Below are 9,429 nucleotides of genomic sequence, written 5' to 3' on the forward strand. Positions count from 1 at the left end.
CTAGCAATTGGATGGAAATGTGAAAATATTACTCGTGTATTACTCGGAGAGCATTAGAATATAACAAAATATGTTTGCAGTTACATATTAACAATGTCATAGTCATGTATATTTATTTACACTCTTGTGAGTTATTAACAACAGCAAAAATATTCTCTGTCTAAAACATTTTCTTTTAACATCACGTTTTTTCTGAAAAATTGTACTTTCGTCACTGCTCTCCCCTAAATAAAATCCAAACTTCATTGAACTATTTAAAAAAAACACAGCAGACTGCTCACAATATGGATAATTTATGGAGTCCACCTGTTTAAATACTGTTAAAATACATGGGTTATTATTGTACAATAAAGTAATACTTTTGGTCCACATATTGGTCTTTCCGGGCAGCTTACTCGATTACTTGTAAAGTAGGCTACATTTCTTGTATTTTAATCAATATATTTGAGAATGTCACACTTAGCCTATTTAAGTTTTAAAAACTGTAATAATTGCTTATTTAAAATCAATATTATTTGTATTTAACATCAACTTAAAAAAACTTTAACTATGATTTTTATTAAATATTTTTGGTTAAACATGTTAACATTTTATTATTTGAGTAAATGAAGGAAGCAAAAAAGTAGATCATATGTTAATTTAAAAATCACATCAGGGCCAAAGGTTTTTAATCAGCAGCAAACTGCGCCTCTTGCTGGACAACAAACACCGCAGGAAAGTAATTTTACCCTTACAATATGTAGTCTTTTTTGTTAATGAAATATTGTCTGTTTCCTTGCGTATACAACATAAGGTGCATTTATCTAAATACTTTCGGATTCTGTAATATTACCTGTACAGTAACAAGCAGCTTTTTTGCACATACTGCTAGAATAATCGTTTTATTTTACGTATATATTCAGGTCACCAAATTGTTAATACAGCTGTGCTACTTAAAATGTGTGTCAAATAATCAATTTCTGATCGTTTTATTACTGCACAATGTGGCTGTATGCAGCTTAAGGATTTTGGACAAATATGTTATTTAATGTTAAACTGTGAGAGTGGCGCTCTGTGGCGCTACAGGGATTTGAGCAACGTCCAGAATCACAACAGACAGCCGCCGTCAGTTGCCCCCAGTGTGTGTATATATAGAAAATAATGTGTTTGTATTTAAATTACATTGCGCTTTTCGTCTGGTGTGCCCTTCAGACGCGTTTCACTCCTGCTTTGCGACAAGCTTTGATCTCACCCGTCTCTTCATGACTCTCCACTGACTGCATTTAAAACATGTTCATTTAAATAACGTTACCTTTTCAATGTGTGCAGGTGCATGTGTTTAACTTGTCAAATTTGACAAATAAATGTTCGATAAAATAACCTGTCGCTTTGTTTATCATTGATAATTGATGGTTCAGTATGAAATTGATAAGCTTCACATTAAGTAAATCAAATTTTTTTAGTTAAATAATACTCACAAAAATGTCTACATCTATTTAACATTTCTTTAGGATTTTTGATTACATATACTCAATTTTTTGTGATAGAAAATACATTTAATTATTGAAATATACTAAATGAACAGATTTCAAATTTACTCCATATTTTTAAGTGTATAAATGAAAAGTTTTTAAAGTGTATTACACAAATGGCTATTGTTTAAAAATTCTTAAAACTATGATCACTTTTAGTAATAATCTGCAGCGCTGATCGAAAACTTTAGCTCAGGTCTGAGTTTTATGCAGACCAGTTCTTCACAGACTCAATCAATACTTTTTTTAGACCTTGGTTGTAATATAACCTTCCATGTTGGAGTAGAAAAAGGCCATACATTGTTGTTATAAAATAAGAAGCACATGTGTGTGAAATATTTTGTAGCATTAATTTGTACTCACGGAAATTATTAAAGTATAGTCAAACCTGTTCATTAAGGAGCGTGCCAATACTTTGTCATGACAAAATTATAAGACTTTTTTTCTGCGTATTACAAAAGTGCTGAGTGTCAGATAAAATGCATCGTTTTAACGAATGTGTAACCCACACAACACACAAGGTTACTGGAGTGCAATTCTCTTTATCGCCTGCAGCTAGCGCAGGGAAATCACTCTGCCTGCAGGTTGCCAGGCAACCTAGTAAACAAACACACTTTCCTCCGGTTGAAGACGTTGCTTGAAAGTATCAAGAACTGTTTGAAAGCTGTGAGAGAGAAAGTTAAGCTGCAGGATGTTGAGTTTTTCAAGATACCTCCGATTGGTTTTTTAGAAAGGGATAGATCTGAATCTTACCCTGGCGGTCAGTGGTGAGCCAACCGCAGAAGTGAATGGACCAAGAGCCTGGTGTGGCCAGCCGTGGCATCTTTGGACCTATCATCATCATCCTTTGCCTTCATTTTAAAAACAGATAGTGAAGAGAACATATACTTCAAGAAACACTGAGAACTTCCATGGACTCATTCTTCATTTGAGTTATTTATTTTGAGTTTATTATGCACTGTGCACTCAGGAAGCCGACTTAGGTAGGCAGGGAATGTAAATAATTAATTTATTTTTTATAATACACTTTATAATACATTTTCAAATTTACCTGTTTTGTGTTGTCTGTTTTCTGCTAACCTTTTACTATTTCAGGCTCCGTAGAGCTTCTGATACTAGCCCATATCTCATTTTTAATACTTAAATTAGTTATTAATTACACTAATTTGAGACAAGGGGTTACAAGTGCACATAATAGTCAAAATATTAGCATACATTTAGGCCTACACGTAAACTGAATATATTTAGTTTTGCTGGACCGCATGTTTATATTTCCATCAATTTTCGCTTAGTGCTGAATGCTGATTAGTGCTGATACAATCCAGCAAATAAATAAATACATGTTGATATATAGTTCAAATGGGTTCTTTATATACACTAGTCAACATTCGAAGTGGATCAAAACGTTTTATAAAAGTTTACATAAAACCAATACCTAATACCCATTCTTGTCGTAGGACAACTTTGACAAACATTTTTGATCCACTTCAAATGTTGACTAGTATATTATTGCAGATAATTCATATACGAATATAGCCAACCAATATTTGTTCTGTCTCATTATATTATTATACATGTAAACACAGCTCTCTTGCGCTCTCTCCATCTTTCTTTCTCTCTCTCTCGCTCTCCACATGGCTTACTATGGCGTTTGAGATGCATAAAAAAGCAATACCAACAAAAGCATTTCATTCCAAAAATCTTACAATTGTCTTGAACCAGCATATGGCGGTGGATAGTATAGCCTAAACGGAACAGCAGTCGATCAAAATATTAGAAACATGCACACCCGCTGGCCGTTCGTCCAAGAAAGTCAGCGGAGGTGTGGGCATTCCCGTAATTTCGGTGGTTTTAAATATGCATAAATATAAACATAAATATAAACACATAAATTTGCCTATTGAATTTGCCTAAATTACTTTTCAAGTACAATGCACTCAAAATGAACAAAAATGACTAAGGAAGAACAAAAAGTTAGTTAAGTCCAGTAATTGTCCGCATACTTCATGATGAGCACTGAAGAAAGCATGGATTGAAACGTCTGCTCTCTAGTCTGTTTTTTATACACTTTGCACTGTTGTCACTTTTGCATAAAATATTTTTGAAATATCACTTATAGACTATTTACGAAATTTGCTAAATTGCATGAACATTAAAAATCTCTTATTCTATGCGTTCCTTTTTATTGACACACGAAAAAACAAAGAACGGCACACTGCTACTATGGCTCTCAATATTTATTATTTAAAAGACAACGTTTCGACCAAAAAGGTCTTTGTCAAGTCAAACACGAAACTGAACATGAAACAAAACAAAATCAAAAGAATTTAAATCCGCCCCAAAGTGGACTTGAACCGCAGCAGCATCGACATTAGAACCGAATGCCTTAACCACCAGGCTAACTGAGACAGTTCATGACTAATCGACTAATACAGTTGATCTGTTAGACCAGGTGGGATTTCATGTTTATTCAAAGCTGTGAAATATTTCAACCCCTTACTTAATGTCTTGGGTAAATGTATTTACTTAATAATTGGGACACCTTAAATGAGGTTGGTGTGCTATTACCGCTCCTATTTTAACATGATACAGAGATGCAGTATTTTCCTTAAGCTACTAGTAATATATTTAATCTTAGTAACGTTAGAGAAAAAACTATAATTTGCTGCCCATTTATGATATGCTGCGCATGCATGTAATCTTTAAACACTTATTTCATCATGGATGATCAGTATGAATTGCTCTGGCCTGACTCAGTTCATCATTGATTGGGTAAGAACGGTTCAAACCTACTGGCTGTGGAAATTGATGGGAGGGGCTCATTATACCACTAGCAAACGCCGCTTTTTACGCCGTCTTTGACAGAAGATAACGCCGTTATTTACGGCGTAAATGGCAAGACAAACGGCGTCTCAAAACGGCGTCATTGATTGGATTATAAAACGCCGTAAATAACGGCGTTGTTGCCGATTTTCGCGCGGTTTTTACGGCGTTTGGAATCCCGACGGCGTATTTAGCGGCGCAAATTCTGTTTTAAACGCCGTTAAATACGGCGTTTGGATGCAAACGCGATTCATTCATTGCGTAAATGTGGACCTTCTGGCTTGCCATATCCATCTTCTCACTGTGTCTGTAGCGCGCTGGAAACGTAATCATTTATATGTTTAAATGTTTCGTCAATGAACGTGAGCTTGAGACGCAGAGCAACAGACACGCGCACGCTTTGCGCTACGGATCTCGACACGTTCTTGTTTGTCAGGTCGCAACGTAAAAGTTCTCCTTCGCTTTTAAGTCCGCTTGCGTGTGGTGGTGCTTTTAAAACGATATTTCGTCAAAAGCCTGTCAGATAAACATTAGGGTTTCTATATTATACCACAAGTCCACATGTCAGATACACTTCATTGGTTTGATTGACAGGCGTCAAGTAGAACTCTTTGTGACGTCAGTCACACATAAATCATGTATTCTATGCATGTTTATCATATTAATTGATTGATATTGGATGATATTGGGGTTTTGTAGGTTTGGTGGTGAAACGACAAACACTGATACAATATATGCTGTATTTTGTTTTAACCAAATGATGCACGTGACACTTTAAATCAAACATGCTCATAAATATATACACAATTTTCAAATAGTTTAAGAGAGAAAATCGTATTACAATAAATTAAGATTCATGTAATTCATAATTTGATTAATAGATGCACTGACAAGGATTATTCACATTATTTATTTAGATATTTGCACATATTATGCTATATAATAAATTGCAAGGTCGTACAATGACTGAATGCTACCTGAGATTCAATATCTGCCCACAAATCTCGCATATAGATATATTGCATTTTTTCTTTTTGGTTATTGCTATCTTACAAATGTATGTAACTTTATCAAGACGTCTGACAAAAAAATACATAGGCATACATATATTAGCACATTTTTAGCATCACCAGTTGTGCATTTTTGATATATCCACAAATTTGTGAAACATATTCAGAAATATACCTACTTATGCATGCATGAGCTGATTTTGGAAACTACCTGATATCACATTCATGCTATTTTTCTCACACTGTTTTTCATTCACCTTCTTTCTCTCCTTTATTATTCGGTACACTTCCACATGCATGGTTATTTTACAAGGCCCTGTGTGGCTGCGAGTTCGGCTCTTCAATGCAATGCAGGCTGACTTTACCAGCAGGCTGGGGCTGATAAGGAAGTCGTATACGGCTGCCCACAGACAGTCTCCACACCTCGGCAACAATAAAGGTACTACACAAACTCAGCCCCACTGCACCCCCTATAGTAGCACAATTGAAGTGTAATGCATGGCTTTGAACTGTGACACGCAATGTGATTGACTTGTTTGTCACACTATACTTAAGCATGTCATACTGGCTACAATTTAGTGAACTAGAAGGAATGAAAGTGTTAAACTGACATTCTTATGAGCAAACTACAGAAAAATTTGACATGTCATATATTGAACACCTTTGGTGATGTCATAGTGGAATAGCATAGTTTTAAAAAACAGTTTAAAATTGTCATTTAACCCCCGCTGTCACCTGTATGACAAGGAGGTGAGCCACAAAACAATGGTTAAAATTAAGCAAACTTAAGTTAAGATATTGGACTGCAAAACACGATATGTAAATGAATAAACATATTTAAGTACATACAATATCAGAAAAAAATGTTTCCCAAAAAAGCTGTCACCCTTTGAAAACGTCCTAATATGTACCATTTACAGTAGGTACAGATATGTATACATTTGGCACCATTATGTACCCCTGCCCGTACTAATATGCACTCTTTGGTACCGATATGTACCTCTGAGGTACTAATATGAACTCTGTAGGAGGGACAATTTTTTTGACAGTGTACATAAATGCATAAATAAATACATTTATTAAGTATGACTGGTTTACAAGCTCCAGATTTTTTTGGGTAACTGTTGTTGGTTTTGTTGATTTAACTTAATAAATTACCTTGCTTTAATGATTATTTAAGTAAATCCAACTGGTGTTACATTACATTTTTTAGTAAAGAATCTTAAGCAAACTCATATTTGTGTAAATACAATAAAGGTTTTCTTGTTAGGGGAATTCTTATCAAAAGTCATGATGCAAAAACAGTGCGCATATATATATATATAAACCCAACACATAATTTTTTATAATGTTATTGTAAAAAGCTGCATAAAAAATTTCAACAAAATTTCTCAAAACAACAAGATGACATCATACAGGTTTGGAACAGCAAATAATGACTGCGTAATTAAGTGAACTATTGCATTAATATTACCAAAATTACCAGATGCTTTTTAGATCTATCCTCAAAAGATACCCAAATGAGATGAGCCGCTGTTTTTCATCACTGAAGTGCAATGCACTGTGGGATTGCACGGGGGACAAACAGAGCAGAACAGGTTGATCTCTTTGACTGGGCGTTCATGTAGGGTTGTTATTAGCTTTGTGCATTAGCACCGAGTCAAATGCTTCAGGATCTGACCATGTGAGTCATACGCAAACAACTCTATCTTTAGTTGGGTTTCTTTCGTATCCCAGCAAGCCTATTGTGTGGCATCACAGGCCCGTCGACTATGTTAATGTTTGCACAGCAGCACAATGGTCTCTGATATCCACATCTGCTACCTATCAGGTTAATACTAAACTCAGGTGAGTAGATGGACCAGAATATGAAGGCAATGAGAGGGCCTAAATATTAGTGAAAATAATAGGAACATTTGGACAGATTATAATTTTTATTTGTATTTTCTTATAGGGTAACTTTAAAAACAAGCTAAAGGTCACCGATCCAGTACCTTACTGCATATTTTATCCATATATTTACACACCATTAAATGATGCATCTTCCCATATGTTTTGTAATTGCTGTAATGATGTACATATAAAATTTTAATAAAGAGCTTCATAGACATCTCCAGGTGGAAAATATTTTATCACAGTCGATGGGCACCTGGAGAGCAGATATGTGTATGCGAGACTATTTTTGAGGAACAATCTGCTGGACATCTCACCGAAACGTGCCGCTGACCTTCACAGGTTCACACCTGCTTCGCAGCACAGGTGGTTTGTTTTCAGAAAATACCTGTGAATGTCTCGAGACGCAGAACCTTTGTTGACATGTAAAAGTCAAAAAGTTGTAAGACTGATTTATTATATTATATCGCCAAAGGCAAATACGTCCCGCGTTGAAAATACTGTAGTATGCTTTAGGGTTTACTATAGTAAATCATTATTTACGGCAGTATATTTAAAAGTAATTACTACTTTTTGTTAATGTATATTATGGATTATCTGTAATATTAACAATAGTGAGTTTATAAACTGTAGTACACTTTAATATTTACTATGGTAAGGTTCAAAGAAGACACAGTAGTATCTAAGAATTTTACTACAGCTTACTATAGTAAATACTGCAGTAGTGATTATACTGCAGAGTTTTTAATTAATTGTTCTTTAATATATTAAGTTGAGGTGAAATCAGAGATATATAACCAGTGATTCATTTAAACACTGCGAACGAAGGCGTCTCGTCATCTCTATGTCAAAGTGCGCCATCTAGTGGCAGTAGTGTGAATGTACACTTTTCCACAAATCCTTGACCGTTTCCACTAATCGCCACCAAATTAATATGTCCCCAATAATAAATATTTATAATTCTACATAATTAACAAAAATATGGTTATAAGATCATGCCTACATATTTTTTTAATTTAAATGTGCCATTTATTGTCAGTTATACTTAGCCATTAATCTGGCAGTAACTGGCTATAAGGAAAAATCACAACATGACATTAATTAGTTTGTGTTAAAATTTCAAAATAAATTTGCAGATTACTTGCATACATTTTCTTTTTTGATGACCAAGTGTGAAATTTCTGGTTTTATTTAATTTTGAAAGAATATTAGGGGGATAATTGCAAAAAAAGCCAATGTGGTGTAACCGGTCTGTGTCAATTGGTGTAACTAATATTTTAAAAAATGAAAATATAAATATATTAGTATAAAAATGTGGAATAAAATAAAATCATCTAGTTTAGTGTAATATGATTTTTTAACATACATTTTTACATAATTTGTCAAAAATTATTTAAAAAACAGAGCTGTTTTCAGCATATGTCAGGAATTTTTTTTACAAAAACACATTAAAACTTACATTTAGAAATAACTAATAAAATTATATTTTAAAATGAATCCTTTTTTGATGATTACGCTTACATGCCATCAAGGTGGATAAAATATTTCTCATTCTTTGGCGCAATTGGTGGTTACACCATTTGACATTTTCAGGTCCATTCAGTCTTAACTTTCAAAAAATGGTGCAAATGTAATTTTGTATTGTATAAAATTAACATAAATACCCTATGTGCATTGAAATAAACCTGATGCATGATTAAAAAAAAATTTTTTAAAAAAGATTTAGTACTGACCCAGTAGTTTTTACTATAGGATACCTTAGTGAACTTTACTATATTGTAGTATATTATACTACAGTATACCTACTTTGTATTCTGGGTAGTATTTACTAGCAAATTGATAAACTTAAACAGTCAACCCTGTAGTATACTTTAATAATTATTAAGTAATGCTCTGCTATTGTAAAACACTATAGTATCTAGAAATGTACCAAATTTCTACTACAGTTTTCTATTGTAATACTAAAACTTTACAGTATTTATCATGTGGATGGTGACTCTCTAGCGCTCCTGTGTGGTGATTTTCAGTAATTACAGCACAAACATCTAAATAGATTATTTACATGTTCAGTATCCTATTAGAGGATGAGTTACATCAATGGCAAACTCTTATAGTTATTACTTTTATAGTTATTACAAAACCTTTTCATGCCAATAAGTCTTATTGGATAGAAATTTGAAGCAAGGTCCCCT

Source organism: Paramisgurnus dabryanus, chromosome 24, assembly GCF_030506205.2.
Source record: "Paramisgurnus dabryanus chromosome 24, PD_genome_1.1, whole genome shotgun sequence".
Lineage (NCBI taxonomy): Eukaryota > Metazoa > Chordata > Actinopteri > Cypriniformes > Cobitidae > Paramisgurnus > Paramisgurnus dabryanus.